Raw genomic sequence first — 21,746 nt, 5'->3', positions numbered from 1 at the left:
TCTGGGTCAGGGTGGGGCAGTACAGAGTCAATGGCTTAGGTCCTCAGGCAGGGGCTGAGCAAACAGGTAAGCAACAGGCCTAGGTCCTGGCTCCGAAGGGCCTGGGAGAGGGGGAGACTGCCACCCACACATCGGGTTGCGGGGGGGACGCAGGCCCACCCACTCCACTGCATCCCAGCCCGGGGCCCCAGCAGTGGCAGACGGGCTGCTGCTTTGTCAATGGGGATCCTGGCCACAACACACTGACATTGGCTCTGGCAGTGCTGCAGCCAGACTAGAGTCAGCTGCCCCCAGGCTACTTCCTACCTCCCCCTCTTGAGGTAACTGCATCTGGACAGTGTCCTCCAAGGGATCAAACACCATGGGCTCCTCCAGGTAACTGGCGAGTGGTAAGCTTGGCAGATCCTTTGGGTAACTGGCTACGGGCAGGCTTAACAGCTTCTCCGGGGCCTGGTTGGCATCAGAGCTTGGCTGGACTGGCCAGTCCTTGTGTAGGCTGCCAATTGCCAAGGTCTCCCAACCAGGAGCTAGGCCACAGGCATCTGGCTTCTCTGGTGCTGGGTCTCTAGTGAGCTCTGGAGTTGGGTTTTTGTACTTCCTGTCCTGCGCCTTGACTTCTGGGGGGCAGGTGCAGGGTCCACTGGCTCCGCCCACTTTGGCAGATGCCAAGTCGGCGGGGAACCACACTGCCTTGCTACACCTATGCTAAAAGTTAATATTTAGATTTTTGCTTTATAACTGTAAAAGTGTTCCCCCCGAAACTGTCATTCTGTCAGAAGCGATTGTCTCCTGCTCATTAAGAAGGCTATCAAAATTAAATGGGCCATTGTGGACCATCACCCCCATAAAGAGGTGACATGCAGAAGGACTTGTCCCATCAGATTGAATTATAGAAGAAGGAAATAAAGATAGTGAACAAGAAAATTTTTCATCTCTCTTTTGCTGTGGTTTTGGAACCATAGACAGTAACTCCCTTGTGTATGTATGTTTTCCTGCTTTAACCTGTAAATAACTCTCTCCTTTCATTTTCCTACTTAATAAATCCTTAGTTAGTTTACCATAGGATTGGCTATAAGTGTTGTCATTGGTGTGTGATCTTGAGGTATCAACTGACCTGGGGTAAATGACTGGTCCAATCAGTGGACAAAATTCGGTGATGAATCCTGTTCACTTGCCACCTAAGGCACGTTGCACTTATGCTAAGAAGTGACTGGTCACTTGGGACAGGAAGCAACCTGAATCTTTTGTGATCTTTGGTGTGTAGCAACCAACTATCACTAAGGCCAGCTTACCTGGGTGGCAAGATAGACCGGAATTCCCAAGGGGACTATCTGTGATGCCATGGTAAGACAGTTTTAGTGCTTCAGGAGTTCACACTGGGTTGGTGAAATCTAATTATAGAACATACCACCAGTTTGGAGTATCTGCCCGGCCTTTTGACAGTCTGCCCTGAGGTAAGCTTTCATGGTTGTGAACTTCAGTTGCGAACCTCACTCCTGACTGTGTGACACTCATAATGGTCCTTTGTGGCCTCAAAATCTGGGAATATTAGTTTATTCTCTTTGCAAATTATTTTGTGCAACAAAGGGATTATATTTGATAACAATAATTAATGAATAAAATGTATTAATTGTTAGTTGTACACTTGCTCTATATTAAGGCTTGTTTTATTAAATGGTGTTGAGGGCAAAAGGACTAGAAGAGATATTAGCAGAGGTGAAAGTAAGCCGGTACAACCTGGTACAGCGTACCGACAAGAGCCGGTGTGCGGTACTGGGGCAGCCCAGCTTTCCCTGGCAGCAATTTAAAGGGCCTGGGACTCCCAGCCGTGGCTGGAGCCCCAAGCCCTTTAAATTGCCACCAGAGCCCCACTTCTGGAGCCCTGGGGTAGTGGCAGCAGGGCTCTGGGGATTATTTAAAGGGCAGGGGTCCTACTACCTCTACTGCCCTAGGCCCTTTAAATAGTCCCCGGAGCCCTGGGGTAGCAGCAGCAGCCGGAGGCTCCGGCAGCAGTTTAAAGGGCCCAGGGCGGTAGCAGCGGCCAAGCCCTGGGCCCTTTAAACTGCTGCCAGAGCCCCTGCTGCCACTGCTACCCCGGCACGGGAGGGCACTTACTGGTACAGGGCGGGCCAGGGCTGGCTCTGATCCCTCATCCCTGGCCCTTCCCCCGAGGCCCTGCCCCTTCCAGGGCCAAAGCTGGCCCCAACCCATCCCCGTGCTGGTAAATCCCTACTTTTACTTTCACCTCTGGATATTAGATTAAGGGAGCTAAAGAACTTGCTAGAATCTTACACTATTCTAATAACTTTCTCCATCTAATAAATTTCTCCATCTGTAGTGGCAAATTAATAGTCTGCATAAACAGACTCTAAAAAAAAATAAACCCTAAATTGTTGAAATCACAATTTTAGATTTTATGCTGTTGATCTATGGAGACTGGATGAAGGAACTATTCTACTGTTGCTTTTAGATCACAGAAATATTTTTTCCATGTGAGACAAATCAAATCCATCTGAGACCAATTTTGCAGATGGACTACTGGCTCAGTCAAAAGGAGGCCACCTTTTCCCTTTCCTGAGAGCAGTGTTATCTAGGAATGGGCAAAAGAGATGAAATTCACATTTGGAGATTCTAAAATGTAAGTGATATTTAGATCCCTCAAGCTGTTTATCACTCAAGCTGATTATCACTGAAGAACAACTTCCCCTGCAATAAATCAGGGACTCTACTCCTTTCTCCACAGACAACCTGGGTTCCTATTTATTTTTGTTACTCTTCTAACTGGGTCAGTTAGCTTTCTGTCTTTGGTATCTTCAGGGTATGTATGATTGGCTGTACTTACCACCTTCTGTGTCTGGTGGGCAGCAGTAAGGCCTACTGTACCTACAATACTTAGGAAGCATCTTCAGATCTGTCTCTATCTTGTGTACCTATATGTCCCTCATTACTATAGGAGCTGAGCATATTCTCATAATAGCCCCGCGAGAGAGGGAGGTGAGTCTATGATAGCTGAAAGTGGCTACGACGACTTTCTTTCAGTCGGGAAGCATGACAGAAGCCGATGGATCACTAAGAGTGGGTGGCATTAGCTGGTGTAGGGGCAGGTGGAATGAGTTGATTGAGCATATCACCTTGGTAACTTCCATTAGTTGGACTGCACTCTTATGGGTTCCTGACTGAAATTAAAATGGCCCTTCCCTAGCAGAAACCCCAAAGAAGGGCCAGTTATGTGTATATCACCCCTTTGGGAACATTAGTCTAGGATGGGACATGAGAGGAGAGTTACACCCTTCTGCATGAGCAGGAGTGTATTTCTCCCACTATGTTCAAACTGCAGTGATCATTCTGTAAACAAATTCTTGTGACTTTAACATCTCTATTTGGCTCCTGCTCTTGGAGCAGTTAAGATTAGTTGCAAAATCTGATTGTTAGGATCATTCTTCACTGAGATTTTCATACCTAAATGGTAGATTGTAAATTATATGAATCTAATAGGCTAAAAGAAAGGGAACCACCGCCCTCAGAGAGTTTGAGAAAGCTCACATCTTCAGCAAGTAGCTCTAACATAGACATATGTGAATATTTGAAATTGTTTTGAACACATTGTTATTAAAGACCAGACTGTGTCCCATCTTGTGCAGCAATGTAAGGTTGTAAGGTGTATAATGTGCCCCCTATTATATTGTGCTGGCTAATCATACTGCTGTTCACAATGTGGGAGAGAAAGCAGGCTCCCCTCCAATGGGTGGGAAATGGGTGGTGCCTTGGCTCTGCCTCCTCAGTGTGCCCAGCAGTGTAGCTGTTCCATGCTGTCAAGGCTGAATCCCCACTCTGACACTTCAAAGGCAGAAGGTGGGAGCCCGCAAGGCTTTTAAAAAGTAATACTTGCCACTCCAGACTTGTATTAAACTCCCAATGTTACAGCTTTTCTCTGACCTTAGCTTGGTAAACGCTGCCACCACCCAAATGCAAAAAACCTCCTTGGACCCAGGAAGATGCACTTGGGAATTCCTCCCTGTGGGGTACCCTCAAGTCCTTTCAACCCCTCTCCAGGGAAGAGCTGAGATGAAAACAAAGGAAATTTGCTGTTGCCACTAGCTAATCAAACAGCATAGGCACAAACCTCTTAGGACACAACAATCCAAATCGTGTTCTTAAAAACAGTAAATAGTATTAAAAACAAAAAGAAAGAAAATACATCTGGAACTTAGGCTTTTGCTAGATTTTAAAAGAGCAATTTCAAAATTAAGCACTCAAAATAGCTTTCTTGGGGGTTCAGCTTAAAGGTTACAAGCAGACAAAAGCATCTGGGGTTAGCACAGAGGAGATCCACAAGCCAAAATAAAGAAATAAACCTGATCGCATTTATCTAAACATTCCCTATTCAAATGATTCCATCTAGGTATGGAAGATAATTTTTCATACCTGGTTCAGACCTTACACAGCATTCCTGCTCTGTATCCCTGCAGACCAGAGAGCAAAACAGACAAAGGGAAATTTTCTTTCCCAATTTTAAAAAGTTCTAGCCTTCCCATTGGCTCTTTTGGTCAGGTGCCCACTTTTTTTTGTTTACTCGAGGGACTTTTAACCCTTTATAGAAAAAGCAAATAGAGAACAGCTACCAAGAGGGCTTTTAGGGCTAACTGACTGGCTGGGTATCCCTCAAAGGGAGCTACCCCCTTCCCTTTATTTATCACACATGTGTTGGCTGAGGTTCACTGTGACAGCTATAGAACCTGAGTCCAGGTAGTTTACTCCCTCCATGGAGCAGTGAAGAGACCATTAGGGAGACTGTGGGTCATTTTCATCCTCAGCTCCTCCAAGAGATGCACAGCAATACACTGCCCTTTTTCTCAGTGCAGACTAATTCATAATCTAGCCCAGGGTTAGGCAACCTATGGCACACGTACCAAAGGTGGCACACAAGAAGATTTTCAGTGGCACTCACACTGCCTGGGTCCTGGCCACCAGTCTAGGGGGCTCTGCATTTTAATTTAATTTTAAATGAAGCTTCTAAAACATTTTACAAACCTTATTTACTTTACATATAACAATAGTTTAGTTATATATTACAGACTTATAGAAAGAGAACTTCTAAAAACATTAAAATGTATTACCGGCACGCAAAACCTTAAATTAGAGTGATTAAATGAAGATGCAGCACAACACTTCTGAAAGGTTGCCGACCCCTGATCTAGCCCTAAATAAATACTCCTATTATTCTTTGTACTATTTTCTGGATCTCAACTTGTTTTCTCTTAAAGACAGAGAGACTGGGATATACATGGAAAATCTGAACTTGTGGGCTTGGGAGAAGGTGGAAGGGGAGTGCAAGGTATTTTGAGTAAGACATTTGGGTCCTATTTGTTGAACTTTTTGGTTTTTTTCCAGAGAACACCAGACAGTCTGATAGTTTTCTCAGATGTGAACTGGATTAGAACTGGGTAAAGTTAAATTTAAAAAAAGACTAACCTGCTTGATTCACTTTTTTGTCTGTTTATTGAAAGGGAACAATTCAAAAGGAACCAGAACTCTAAAAGATGTGTGAAACATAAAGATAAAGGTAAAACATGGGTTTGTATCTTCTAAGAACAATGTGAGACAATTTCATTCATCATTTTGAAACAAGACTCCAATATATGTTGTGCTCAGGGAAAAGTCTGTAAAAAGATTTGCAAATGTTATCTATGAAAAATGTAGAGCTATAATGTGCGACAATTCTTCTCCTTTTGGTTGAAGAAAAAAATGCTCATAGCAAAGTGGGGTGATTTGTCTTGTTTAGGGTACATCTACACAGGGATAAAAGCGCTGCAGCATGGCCATGGCTGGCCTGGGTCAGATGGCTCAGGCTTGGACCAAGGGGCTAAAAATTGCTGTGTAAACATTGGGGCTCAAGCTAGAACCAGCTCTGGGATTCTCCAGCCTCACAGAATCCCAGAGCTCACGCTCCAACCTGAACCTGAATGTCTACACAGCAATTTTTCAACCCTTGCCCCTTGAGCACAAGTCAGCTGACCCAGGCCAGCTGTGAGGTTTTTTATCCCCATGTAGACATACCAACATTTCCATACATTCTAAGGGTATCCGCAATGTGAGGAAAAGGAGGCTTGAAGCTGCTGGAAATTGGAGGGTCTGGAGAACTGGAGGAAGGAAAACACACAGGGAGACAGGGAGAAGGAATAGTCTGGAAAGAACAGGTTCTATTTCTGCACACTTTGGCAACTTCAAAGGCAAAGAAATAAATTGGATTTAGTGGATGAGAGGTATGCTCAGCTGAACATGATGAGATTCTTAAAATCCTTCATCAAAACCCCTCCATTTTATATACAAGCAAGATGGGTGCACAGAATGGAAGATAGGTCACTTAGGTGTTCTGAACTGTGTAGTTCCAGCCATAGTTCTGAATTTCCTGGATTTCTAATAGAACCAGTCAAATGAAATAATATATTATTACTCTGATAACAACATTCGCTAAAGGGTGGGCCAGATACTTGGTGCAGGTGAAGTTCCCTTTGTATTACTCTAGCACTTAAAGCTGCTGCTAGGAGATTCCAATGATCCTGTAAAGATGGACTATCAGGGACTAGAATCCACCACATGCTGACAATTCTCAGCTGGCAGAATGGATATAGACTTGTACCTCTCCATTGCAGCTGCTCTGAGTATGAGGTTGCTGCAGCTAACAACTTAGCTCAAGAGCTGGTCAATTACCACAGAAAATTATTCAGAGACTATTAAATGGTGAATGCTGATAAAATTACTTGAATAATGTATTCTACAAATTGTATCCAACCAGCCTTATTTTGCAACATTGTCAAAAGTACACAAATTACAAAAATATAGTATATTCTTAAGGGGGGGTTACCTTTAAATAAATGATAGATATTTATATCCTTTACCTATTTAAACTACACTTTTTCATCTGGGAGATTCAGGTGGTATTAATAGCTATATAACTGCAAGTGTGTGATTTAACAGCTTCAGACAGATGTCCTCAACAAGTTGTGGCAGGCCAAAAATACAACAGAGAACAATTCACAACTCTGTACTTTGGAAGAGAAATTATATGATATAGAGGTGGCAAAATACAGGATACAACTTATACATTAAGGCAATGGCTCTCAAAACTTTTTTACTGGTGACCCCTTTCACATACCAAGCCTCTGAGTGCAATCTCCCTTATAAATTAAAAACACTTTTAAAGATATTTAACACCATTATAAATGCTGGAGGCAAAGCGGGGTTTGGGGTGGAGGCTGACAGTTCATGACCCCCCATGTAATAACCTCATGACTCCTGAGGGGTTCCAACCCCAAGCTGAGAACCCCTGCTTTAAGGAGCCTATCCAGTATCCTCTTCTGCAGTCAAAGAGGGCACCAAGACAATAGAACTAGTGGGCTTGCTGTGCACACCCCTATAAAGAGCAGAGGTAGGAACTATTCAGGGGAAATGTGAATGTGATGCTTTCCTCAGGGCACATAGAACTACAAGCCACTGTGTTACCCCCTGCCTTAATAAGAGTAAGCTTTACTGGATATAAGATTGTTAGCTCCATCTGCCTCACCAGCAAAGTCCTAGAGACTCTGCCCATTTTTTACCTTCCCTTGCAGGTAACCATCAGTGAACCCCAATTCCCAGGAGGGATTCAGGAAGCTGTAGCAAAGACTACAGAATGAGGAAAGTCTTCTCCAGGGAAGACTCTGAGACCAGGGGAGTTATCCCAGTTAGGAGCCTACTAAAACAGGAGCAAGACCCTGATGTTAGGGGTTGAAAATCAGAGCCAGAAGATAGAGCTCTAGCCAAGTAAAGCCTGGGAATGGTGATAGAACTGGGACCTAGCTATGGGAATAGGAGTTGTGGGCTCCCTACTTAAGGGGAGAGAGCCAGTGAATAGCTATTGAGGCCTGAAGAGCTAGTTTGTACCCAGACGACTATGTCTGAGCAGATGTATTGCTTAGATTGTTCCACCTCTTAGTTTTTAACTGGTTTAGGGGCCCCTGTTTTCTTAAACGGTTGTTTTAAATGTATTAGTGATATGGATTATTCAGTTGCTGCTGTTAAATGTTCTTTTATGTTACATTCTACGTCAGCAGTGGTCCCTTCTGACCCTAAAGTCTATGAGTCTATGAGTCTATGAGCAGCCTGTACTAGATGATTGATTACAGCTTTTGATAACTTTTACCCAGCATTGAAAATGACTGTTCTTTAGTGGATTTGTTCAAATTTTATTTACCTTATGGCAATATGATTATCCAAGTTAATAATCAGTCATCATATCAGGCTGAAACATCTGTGGCTTCGGTAGATTGTGTTCAGGCTACTTTACTTTTATCTTCATATTCAGTACAATTAGTTAGATCATCGTGTAATTGTTCCTGTTGTCAAGGTTCTCCAGTTTTATATCTCTGTTTATTAGCTATTAGAATACATTTGAAAAATATCACAGATCTTTCTGTGATCTACGAAAACAGTTATTGAGTACTCATTGCATGTCAGATAAAATCAAGTTTGTTTTTCCCTGTGGAGTCCCAGATGTTCTCAATAACCTTTATACAAAGTTTGGTGTGATTCCACTCAGTCACGTGCAGATTTTTTATCCATAATCTTGGTCATTTTATGGCTCCATCACCAAACTTTATTAGCATTTTTAAAATGTAGTTAAACCTGATTATTGTTATTATTAGTATTTATTATTATTATTATTGGTCTCCTTTCTTCATAGTGATTCTTCCCTATCATACCTGTGAGGGATTGCCCCCCTTAGGATGACTCCTGATGTGCTGAGATACCACTGAACCCATCTGTTCTGCCCGCCTGGGCACCCTTTTTACCTGTCTTGCTGAGCCAGGCTATTAAGCCTCCTCCAACATACACACAGGCAGGGCCACACCCAACTGCAGAACAATACAGACACTGAGATCAGCTCAGGGAAGACAGAGTTTAAGGGACTTGCCCCAGCACTCAGGTGTCCACCTCCCTTGGAGTGCAGACCTAAAGATACATTATGATATCCACCTTCTTCCTCAATGTGGAAGAAGGTATGCACAGCCTCTTACCCCCCTCCCTGAATTAGAAATTACAGAAACTGGGTTTAATAATAAACAAAACAAATTTTATTAACTATAAAAGGCATATTTTAACTGGTTAAAGGGGTAGCAAACAAAACAAAGCAGATTACTAAGCAAATAAAACAAAATACACATACTAAGCTTCTTTCACTAAAGAAATTGATTACAAATCATAATTTCTCACCCTAAATATGGTCACAGGTAGATTACAGAAAGTCTTGAAAGACAGCTGCACTGGCCTGCCGCTTGAGACTTCAGGTATTTCTATTCACAGACTGGGCAGCCTGGGTTCAACTCTTCTCCCCTCAGTTCAGTTCTTGCTTCCAGGTGTTTTTCAGTGACTCTTTAGGTGGGGAGGTAGAGGAGAACTCTGATGATATCACTCCCCTTCTTTATATAGCTCTTGTGCATGGCAGGAACCATTTGTCTCCCAGTGGAAGAACATTGGCATTCCAAGGGGTGGCTCCAATACCAGGTGACTCAGACCCATGTCTCTGCAGGGCTGTGGCAGCCATTACTTGTAGGTGGTCTGGAGCATCCACAGGAAGACTAAGCTCTTTCACAGTCCATTGTCTCTGCTATGGGCCATTAGCCCTGTCTGGCTTTTCCATTGTTGTACCTGAAGCACTGGTTGAGGGGTGACACCCAAGTAACATTTGAAATGTAGATACATAGTCAATATTCCTAACTTCAGATACAAAAACGAGTCAGGCATACAAACTGGATAATCACATTCAGTAAATCATAACCTTTCCAATGATATCTTACATGAGCCATCTCAGTTATGTCATATTCATAACATAAGCATATTTCCATGAAGAATATGGAGTGAAATGTCACAGCACCATCACACCAGCCATTACAGAACTACAAGTGTTCAGGTTCTTATTCTCTAGGCTATTAACTAGCATGCATTGCTCAGAAACAGCTATGTAAACAACCTGCTGCAGTAAGTTTCTCTCTTTCTGTCTATTTTTCATTGTCTTTCAGTTCATTGGTAAACTAATTATTACTACTACGGAGAGATAAGATGGATGAGGTAATATCTTTTACTGACCAGCTTCTGTTGGTGAGAAAGAGAAGCTTTCAAGTTTACTCATCTTTTGACCTGAAGAAGAGCTCAGTGTAAACTTGAAAGCTTGTCTCTCTCACCAACAGAAGTTAGTCCAATAAAAAAATATTACCTCACTCACCTTGTGTGTCTCTCATATCCTGGGATGGACACAGAAACAACACTACTGCATATGAATACTACTAACATTTTTGACTGAAATTCTGCTATTTCCGTGAAAAAATATTTTATATACATTCCATATATATTTTGATTTTATAATACAGTTTTTAAAACGGTTTAAAATAACTGACAGGATTTCACCCTACGTCCCTTTAGAATTGTTCTTACTGTTAATTAATATGGGTGGGATTTTAAAAATTGCCTAAGTGACTTAAGAGGACTGGAGTGGAATGAAACTCGTGGTCATAAGTAACTTAGGTTCTTTTGAAAATCCCATTCTGTGTATAAAGAAAAGGAATCTCCAAGTATACTTCTGAAATCTGATTTTACTTGTTCATTAGTAATTGTCACTGTGCTACAGTTGTAACATGGATTTTTCACTAGTTGCAGAGTGGAGAATAAACTGGAAGCATTATGCTATACAGTGGTGGTGTGAGGGGGAATAAGTGCTTTCTGGGTTATATCAAAAATTAATAGCATAAAATTACCAGCCAACGCAAAGAAGAGGTTTCCCCTAATCTATATCTAGCTGTAAAATTCTGACATCTGTCTGGAAATTCCATTTTATTATGTAATGTATTGGAGCAAATCAGCAAATACAGAGCCAAGACACAAGTGCTACAATAAATGGAATTTTCATGACTGCAAAACCACTGTGGTAGCTTTCAACTGCTTTAAATAAATCAGAGAATAAAAATGTATAAACTAAAATCTAGTAGTCGAATCTGTATTTCCATAGTTTTGTTATATGGTTATTTTCAACAAAACTTTGGCATATAAGGTTCTTTGTTGCAACACACATTCATTAAGATAAGCAAAACACATATTACCTTATTACTTCTTCATTTTTCCCATAATAATATATATAAGGATTTAAAAATTCCAGGAATGAAGGAAGGTTATTCATCTCATCAAGTATGTTCTAGTCATCTCATCAAGTATGTTCAAGCCAGGAAAACATCCAATTTACTTCTTATAATGCATTATAATATATATTCTATAGAAGCAGTTAGTGACAAAATACGTATGAAGGCTGAACCCATTCTATCTGCTTTGCTAACAAGTACTGTATGTGTGTTGGCGAGGATGACACATAATTAAGTCAGTGTGCAGTAAAGGTACAGGTTTCAGTAAACATTCACTTTCTTGGTCTTTTATGGGGCAAAAAAAAAAAGGCAAAAAATCAAAGGACCATGATATGGAAATGGGAAAGTCACAGACAGATGAGATGTGTACCATAAGAACATAAAATATTCAGACTGTATCTGCATGTATGGGGGGAATGGATGTCTGAAATAGATTTAAAAGGCAAAGAAATTTCATATGTGCTATACTACTTCAGCCTGGCTAACTGCTGGTAACAAGCCACTGATGCATGTGCAGGAATTTTACTGAATACTTATTTAAATAACCAAACAGAAGTTTAAGATGAAATTTTTGGGAAACACAAAGCTTGAAAGATTTGCTTTACAAATTCAATGCTTTCACTATATAAACATTCATGTTACAGCTCTCAAACTTTCACAATTCAGTGCCAGACTCAGGAATTGGAAATTGGCCTAAATGTTTCACCCTGTGTTTAGAGAATCCCTGATCCAGTTTTGGGATAATAATCTGAACTAATAAATTGAAACAACAGAAGGAGAAGAGAAACTGACAAATGCTGAGAGGTGAATTTAAGAAGTGTATGAGAAAGGAACCAGTTAGGTAAAACTGTCTAAAAAATATCCTCTAAGAAAAACAGAAACTCATATGAGAGATTGAGAAATTGCACATGCAAAAGACAGGAAAGTCAAATCTTATGGTTCCTACAGCAGTGTGAATTTGGCCATACTGTACAATTGTATATTTTATGATCTACTGTTTAAGTCATTAAATCTAAGTGAGAAGAAGAAGAGAAAAAGGGAAGGGTCATGAAAGTCACAAGTATAGTCCCACTGACATCAGTGGGGCTCTGCATGGGCACAGCAGTCTGTCCATGTAGATTACGGGGCAGAAGCAGCATCTTGGAGATGCATACACAGTATATAAAACAGGTCATTCTGGTTTTATGTGCCCATTTTATGAATAGTTCATCCAGATACCAGTGTAATTCTTATTGAAAATCATATCAGTACCTAGAAAACTTACTCATTGTGCAGGGTTGCTGACTCATAAATGTATTGCATTTCATGATATTTGTTGTTTCTCTTAAAGCTCCCCACCTACTAGAGTCAAGAGATTGCTGAAGAATCTCAGTCTTAATTTTTTTTAAATAAGTTATTCACCTTCATGATTGTAGAGTAAAGCTTGAAGACATGAAACAAGTGCAGCCTAGGGTCTCAGAAAGCAGAAGACAAATTTAAACACTCACAAAATGTATTATAACAAAAATTCATGATTTGGGGGGGGGGCTGACTTACAGATTTTGAATCTTTGGGGTTGGCAATACTTAGTGCACATTTTTTTTTTGTGGTAAGAAGTATCATAATATCTGGATGGTGCATGCACGCCATGGAGTATGTCCTCTAGAGAATGGTACCGGAGCAGTTCTGAGTAGTCTGCACTTCATCCAAATGCTGGTTTCGTCTACTGCGTTGAGGCTGGACTAGGATTCTTTTGGACCCCTCATTCCCTGCTCTATGCACAGGGCTGGGAATGGCCAAGTCTTTGTGGGAGGGCCCAAGGTTAGTTACATTCCTATCCCTGCCCCACATAAGTGTCTGCAAATGGGAAAATAACCCATCATTTGAATTTAGATGATAATCAAAGCTGGTGGTCCTAATAATCAGATTACTAAATATGAGCATGATTTGTTCTGTCACGCCGCACCCAGCCGAATCAAACCTAGAATTTAGGACCTGCTCCCTTTGACGATAATGGCTAAATGACAATTGATTTAGATGAGGTAATACTGGGTCCTTACTCCTTTTATGGAGGACTTCCCTCCTTTCAACAGATACTGGGAGTCTTCACCCCACTTCAACTCATCTTCTGAGGGGCCCAGTGAACTAATATACAAACTTCTCACACAATAAAAATACTTTACTGGCTCAATGTGCCCTCTGCCCCAGAGTTTAAAATTAGTCTAGTATCTGGGATCAGAAGAGTAATCTCTCTGCTGCTGAAAAATGGAGGTCAGAAGGTAATCCAGAAACTACCTTTAAAATGTCTTCAGGAGAAATATGAACCCCATTTACTTTGCATCCTCTCTTGAAGATGTGGGAAAGGGCAATAGAATATATGATCATTTCTTGAAGAGTCCTGCAGGAGGCAGAGGGCAGCCGGCATCCCCCAAGATGTGAATAGGAAGTAGGGAACCTGACCCAGATTAAGAACTTGGAGAGAAATATAGAAGGGAAAGGATTCTTTGTGGGGCGGAAGCTCTCAGGAGAGAATATAGGTTGTCTGTCTTTCTTTCTTGTTTTGTAACTCTGTAGTATTAAACAACTTACCATGTGTGAATGAAGGTATAAATGTAGTGTCTTTCTTTGCTGACTGGCCATCAAATTCTATAAATTAGACAAGGAAAATTCCTGGCATCATTATGAAATTGTCCTTTTTTTTTATGTCATGTCCAGACAGTATTTGGGGAATATACTTAAAACTAAATTATAAAACAAAGTCCTTTTATAAAACCAGATGCCAATGGGTCAGAGAGAAGGGGTTTGTTATTTGGGATACATTGCAATAGAGATGCTGTTTCTTTAGAGAAGCTATTCCTTGTGGGATATGATTCCTTTGTTGTTGCAGTGATGTTATAGCCATGTTAGTCCCAGGATATTAGAGACAAGGTGGGAGAGATCATATATTTTATTGGACCAACTTCTGTTGGTGAAATAGACAAGCTTTCACACTTACACTGAAAACTTTTTGCTTTCAGGAGCAGATGTTAATCCTTTAAAAGATATGACCTCACCCACCTTGTCTCTCTCACAGGTCAGCTATAAAGCCTGATCTTTCACAATAGTTAACTGTTGCAGACCAAGAAGTATTCATAGACATGTTCTGAATGGAAACATTGATCTTTGCTAACAATATTTTTTCTTGTGTATTCACTGTGGGTGAAATTCATGCCAGTACAGAGAGATTGGGCAAGGTCTTCCACACCATTTAAACTCCAGATTAAGATATTTTTGCTGTGTTTAGGAGGGTTTGTTCTTGTAGTTGTTTGTCTATTTTGCCTTCTCCAGAAATGAATTAAGTTTATTACTAAGTCAAATACTTTTATATTCCTGTACTTTACAGAATAAAATTGATAGAAGATTCCTTAGGATGGGAGGATGAATCAACTCTAATACTTTTTGCAGGGATCAAGTTGAGAGGAAAAACAAATGTTGCTACTTTCCCAAGTTCCCCCTACAATGACACAAAAGTGAGACAGCAAAATAAGATGCCACTGAAAGTGTATAGGTAATGATCCACACAGTATAATTATCCAATTTCTGCTTGTTTGCTTTGATAATAGTAATATAGCATCAACCTTTACATTGCAACTATTAGACTTCAAAGAACACCCAACTGTCATGAACTGGAGAAGTTCTGGCATCTCCTGAAGCTAATAAAAACTTCATTCAAAACAGATTTAGTCATCTGTGATAGAAAACTCATGTTGAAATATTATGTACAAAATATGTTTTGTTTTAAAATACCTTCTAATGAATACGGACTTGTCTGTACACAGAGAATGAACCAGTTTAACTTAAATCAGTTTAAAATCACATCTTTAGTAAAACCAATGCAAGTTTGTGTGTAGCCCATCCTTAGGTTCTGTTTGTTTGTTTGTTTTTTGTTTGGGTTTTTTGAGTCTGTATTTTTTTCGTAGGATTGAGTAGTTTTTTTAGCATGATCTGCCAACTTTTTTTTTCCATTTAGGGCTGCTTCCAGAACCCAAGGAAGTCAATGGAGATTTCTATTGACATCAGTGGAAATTGAATCAAGCCCTTGGAGGGAAACTCACTTATTTTGGGATTCTGTTTACTGATTCCGTTACACTAGTAGGACTGGAAAGAATACTTGGCTGGAAAGTCACCTCTTAATGCCTGATTCACTTAGGTTTTATTTAACTGAGAAACACAAATCAAAGATTAAAGGCACCCAGTAGTCTCTTGAATTTTAAAGGATGTCATTCTGAACATTGATGTTTCTTCTGTTTATCCTTTGTACTGTAGAGCAAGAGCTCTTTTTTATTTAAATCCATTAGACAAAACCAAAAGAGCTATGCTTGAAAACAAAGTAATTTTTAGCCCTTCACTTTGATAGGATGCCAATATTAATTTTAACTTGTAGTTTGGGCTAACGATTATGCATAATTATGTTCCACATTACAAAGGATATTGAGATCAGGCCCTTGTTTATGAAGCATTATAGTCTTACAATCTAAACTGTAGTAGTCATATTCTCTGATAAAGTGGCAATTTTTCTGAACAGGCAGAGAAATGGCTGACATTAATACCAAATTTGTCAATTAGTTTAATTACATGTTTGAATCACTTTTTTTTTGCATTTAAAATGAAACATCAGAAGGACTTTGTACGTATGCAGTAATTACTTACATTGCCTAAAATGTATTTATGTAAGTGAATGATATATATAAATCTATATCTTGTGTTAGTTATAGTAACAAGTCCAAATGAACTGTTTTGATCTACTGGGTAATTTATAAAACATTTTACAAATATGTTTTTCCTGCCCTTGAATCCAGTGGAAAGGAAGTAAGAAAGAGAAAGAGACCTAACTCCATCCCATACAAACTTCTAAATCTGCAGCTGGAACTTGGAACCTTCAAATTCTCCAGCCACAAGCTCAGTGCCTAATTTGTGCCGGGACTTGCCAGAGCTGAGACCTGGCATCTGTAGGCTTGGCAGGTGATAGCCCCAGCACTTCTGGGCAGTGCTTAATTTCTGCCAGGGCTTTCTGCATCAGTTACCAGTCCCAGTGTGGGCAGCAGGAGATTCATGCTGGTCACAGAGCAGCCTTTCTCCACTGGGACTGCAACCACTTTGCCCATGGGTTCCAGTGCTACTGCTTCGCCCACTTCCCTGCACAAGACCAGCAGCACACTGAGCTGGCCCAATGCCCAATGCAGAGACTTCCCAGTGCAGACGGTGAGGAGAGAAGTGAGGTGTCAGGGACTGGGGAGGTGACTGTGCAGCTGGGGTGCAGTGTGGGGCAGAAGGAGCTGGGCAGGAGGGAAGCTCCGGGAGGCAGCCCCAGTACCGTGTTTATTTTGACTTTGTGCTCTAATCTGTTATTTGCCAGGTTCCCTGCCTACTTAAAACTTGTTAGCCTATTTTGTTTCTCAAAGTAAATCAGAATGAGTGTCTTAATCATGTGGACAGAAAAGAACCACCTCAAATTACTTTGATTTGCCTCTTTCTTCTGCTCATATTCCTTTCGTTAGTAAATCAGCTAAACAGATAAAATGCTAGAGACACCAGATGACTCAGAGCCTGAATAAACTTAAGTCTCTGTCCCTATGTCAACATTAATTTGCTAAGAAATACAGTATGACAATCTGTTTCCAAATCATCTGGACCATCTCAACCATTTCCTCAGCTTCTTTTGATGGAGGAGAAGGATTGTCATAAGCTATATTGACATAATGAGAGGAAGGATGTAGTTCTTAGACTCTAAAACTCCCTATGGTGTTGCAATTGTATTCTCTCAAACTTCTTGAAAATTGTGTTCCCCTAACAAAAAAGCTTGCATGCTGAGGAAGTGTTTCTAAAAGAGCCATATGTGACTCCACAGCTGTAGGCTGCTGACCTCTTTCTTAATGGGACAGAGATTCCCACTGGTATGAGATCTGATGTTTTTTCAGCTTCCCCTTCTGAGAGAAGGAACAAATGTGGTGCAGAAAACAGACGTTGAGAGAAGAGGCTATTCTAAAATTCTGCCTCTGTACACAGAACACCACTAGAATGTGTGACAATAAGATGAGTTACAATGCACACTTTCAGCAAAGATGTTCAGGCATGATTTTCCAAATATTTAGAAAGCAAGGTTTTTGTGCAACATCCCAGCAAATTAAATAGTCACACTGTCCGGAGGGAGAAAGTTACAGTATTCAAATGCTAATATTTGCCCTGCATTGGAGAAAAGAAAAGGTCATTAACTGAGGATGTGGGGAAACACACATTAGATCTTCAACTGTGAGGAACAACATTTTATTTTGTAAAAGGAATTAAAACCGAAGACATGTATAATAACTATTCAGAATAAAGGAGTCAGGTGAGATGACTTCACTATCAGAAATGTCCTTTCTTTTGCAAGTTAGTGATTAAATGTCAATTATACCACTCATTAACCCAAACGTAAAATGGGAATTAACGTGCCATCCTTGAATGATAAAGTAAACTTTAGGAGAGGGATATCTTAGACACATGAGTAATATTGAGTCCCATCCAATTCCATGTGCTAGGGGACCCAGCTGAACAGATGTAGATGTGGGAGGAACAGATGTAGCCTATGTTACATGTTTTTCAACACACAAGTGACTTGTACTCTCTTTGTGTAGGTTTAAGGGTGTCTGTCAATGCTCTCCTGGATTATCTCTTTCCAAACCTAAAGGGAAAACACTAGCAAGTTACCACAGACACTTATATTCCTTCTCAACACCAGGGGCTGCCACCACTCCAGAGTCTCCCAATCAGAGAGTTCCTGTCAGCATGGCTTCTGCAAAAGCTTTGCTGTCCAAGGGCTGTAGCATGTAAGATGCTTGGGGAGGGAGGAAACTATCTTGAGGAGTCAAAGACCTTCACTGAGATCCACAAATAAGAAGGTTGGCGCTCTGGTCTCTTCTGCTGGTAGTATGGGGAGGCACGAGGGTAGGGGGTGAAACCCACTCTCCCAGTAGTGGAATAATTGTAAAGGAGAACAAGGTCCAATATCATTAATTAAGTGTAAATTGTTAGTTACAATACAGACTATGGTTCCCTTCCCAGTTTATACTCACACTGAAACAAAAAGGGTTTTATCTACACTGGCAAGTTTCTGCAAAGTAAAGCAGGTTTTCGTATTCTTTTTCAGTGTTTACTGCTTTTGGTACTCTAAGAAGTTGCTCAAATTAATTTCATCCATATGCTTTGTAGTTGTAAAGCCAATGTAGCTTGAATGAATTCCATTTGGAGTGGATTGCCTATATAACAGAGACAATAAAAGCCAGAAATAAATGTTTGCTTCTTGGCACCCTTGACAAAAGTCTCAATTCATTTAAAAATCTAAGTCAATATCCTTCATCCTATTGAGAAAACATAGCTATATTTTTATGCACTCTATAAAATGTTTGGCTGATAAAATATTTATGCAAATAGACTCTTTGTTTAATATTGTAATTTTAATTATACTTAGCTAGCAGCTGCACTGGATTTTTTTTCCTTACAAATTTCCTTAACACAAGAAGCCTGCAGGTTTAAATGATCATTTGTGCTTAGGCACTTTCTTCTTGTTACTGTCTTTTCTAAATGTGGGAGATTAACAGCTTGTAGAATCCACATTTAGTGTAAAATTCCTCATTGACTGGCATGTGAATACCAGTATCAATGCTAACTGACAATAGACACCTCTGTATTTCTGTGTTTGTTTATATTGTGTTACAGGAGCTCCAAGAGGCCCCGTTGTGCTAGGCACAATAGTAAGAGGCAACCTCTACTACAAAGAGCTTTCAGTTTATATAAACAAGATGGATAAATGGAAGAAAGGGAAACAGCGACTTAACAAGGACTTGACCGAGGCCACGTAGAAGGTCAGCAGCAGAGTAGGAATAGAATGCAGGTTACCTGACTCCCAGTTCAGCGCCCTAAACACCTGACTCTTCTGCTTCCAGCTACCTAAACCTACCAGCAAAGGACTAAACTAGGAACAGTGCTCCCTATCCACAAACTCCTACTGAAATCAGTGGGACTAGCTGTATAGTAAGCTATTACTAGTGGAGTAGCAGTGTCAGGCCCTCAGTAATATAAGCATGTCTGTGCCAGTTATTCTGGGGTCTTTACAAATGAACCAAGAGTATCTTGTTAAGCGATGGTCGCATAAACACCACCCTATACCAGAAACCTACTGACCGCTATACTTACCTACATGCTTCCAGCTTTCATCCAGACCACAACACATGTCTACAGCCAAGCTCTAAGATACAACCACATTTGCTCCAATCCCTCAGACAGAGACAAACACCTACAGGATCTCTATCAAGCATTCTTAAACCTACAATACCCACCTAGTGAAGTGAAGAAACAGATTGACAGAGCTAGAAGGGTACACAGAAGTCACCCACTAGAGGACAGGCCCAACAAAGAAAGTAACAGAACACCACTAGTCGTCACCTACAGCCCCCAACTAAAACTTCTCCAGGACATCATCGAGCATCTACAACCTATCCTGAAGGACTATCCCTCACTCTCACAGACCTTGGGAGACAGGCCAGTCCTTGCTTACAGACAGCCCCACAATCTGAAGGAAATACTTACCAGCAACTACACACCACATAATAAAAACAGTAACCCAGGAACCTATCCCTGCAACAACCCCATTGCCAACAACAGATGCATATATATTCAAGAGACACCATTATAGGACCTAACCACATCAGCCACACCATCAGGGGCTCATTCACCTGCACATCTACCAGTGTGATATATGCCATCATGTGTCAGCAAGCCTATCTGCCATGTACATTGGCCAAACTGGACATTCTCTATGCAAAAGAATAAATGGAAACAAATCAGACATCAAGAACTGTAACATTCAAAAACCAGTAAGAGAACACTTCAATCTCCCTGGACACTAAATAACAGATTTAAAAGTGGCCATTCTTCAGTGAAAAAACTTCAAAAACAGACTCCAATGAGAAACTGCAGAACTGGAATTAATTTGCAAACTGGACCCCATCAAATTAGGCCTAAATAAAGAGTGGGAGTGGATGTGTCACTACAAAAAGTAATTTTCCCTCAGCTGATACTCACACCTCCTTGTCAATTGTTGGAAATAGGCAATATCCACCTTGATTGCACTGGCCTCGTTAGCACTACAAAAGTAATTTTCCTTCCCTTGATATTCACCCCTTCTTGTCAACTGTTGAGAATAGGCCACTTCCACCTTAATTGAATTGACTTAGTAGCACTAACCCCCCAGTTGGTAAGGCAACTCCCATCTTTTCATGTGCTATAATATATATTCTGCTTACTGTATTTTTCACTCCATGCATCTAATGAACTGGGTTTTAGCCCATGAAAGCTTATGCCCAAATACACTTGTTAGTCTTTAAGGGTATGTCTTCACTACCAGCCGGATTGGTGGGCAGCGATCAATCCAGCGGGGTTCAATTTACTGCATCTAGATGTGATAAATTGATCCCTGAGTGCTTTCCCATCGACTCCTGTGCTCCAGCTCAGCGAGAGGCACAGGCAGAGTTGACAGGAGAATGACAGCAGTCAACTCAAGTGAAGACACTGCAGTAAGTGGATCTAAGTATGTCGACTTCAGCTACTTTATTCACATAGCTGAAGTTGTGTAATTTAGATCGATCCTCTCCTCCCTCCCCCCAATGTTTTTGCTGATACAGACTAACACGACTACCACTCTAAATCTTGTTTGCAGAGCTTGGGTCTGCATTGTCCAGGTTATTGCTGCTCTAGATTTCATTTCCAGCATCCTTAATTTGGCTGGGCTATTTAGCCTAAAACACTTTGCACTTGATCATTCTGCTGCTATAACCATTGACAAGGACTCTAATGGGACTGGAAACCACAGAGAGGTTAGATGTTTTATTAATATGGGAGATGTGCTGCAGGAATGCGATGTCAGCTCTACTGTTCACAAGCCCCCCTGCTTCTTGTCTTAATGCTTACCCAAGTTTCGTGTTTGGCCAAGAGGAACATCTTCCAGTAGGACAAACAGGAGATTTCTTACATTAGAGGCACATTGAAATGTTAGGCACCTTAACTACCTAAAACTAATGTATAGTTGTATGTCAAGTTTTTGACTCTAATTTCACTTGGTACTTGCCAGTTCTCTTTAGCCTCGTTTATCATATTTTATTTAGGGAGCTATATTATAATAGCAGGAATTATTAATGGATGATTTTGTGGGTATGCATTGCTTTAAGACGCTGTAAATAAGAAGAGGGTAATTAACTTCTTGGGCTGAAAATTAAAGTATGGGTGAAGTCATTAAAATTCCTGCTGTCTTTCATTCTGGGATGTGGAATAACCTAAATATTGAATCACTAATATCTTTACCTTTTGTTCTTTATGAGCAGAAAATAACATTTTTATCCAGGAGCATAATAGTCTTTCTGAGGTTAAGGTCATTCAGCTCAGTCCAAATAGGAAAAAGAAAGCTGGGCCTATAAATCATCTGGAAACAACATTAAAGGCAGACATATTCTGTGTGCAGGGTTTTCTGAAAGATCTGTGAATTAAACAAAAAACATTCTTCTGATATATTACTGTCCTATTTAGCAG

Source organism: Gopherus flavomarginatus, chromosome 7 (genome assembly GCF_025201925.1).
Source record: "Gopherus flavomarginatus isolate rGopFla2 chromosome 7, rGopFla2.mat.asm, whole genome shotgun sequence".
In the NCBI taxonomy this organism is placed as follows: Eukaryota; Metazoa; Chordata; order Testudines; family Testudinidae; genus Gopherus; species Gopherus flavomarginatus.
This window is presented reverse-complemented; position numbering follows the sequence as displayed.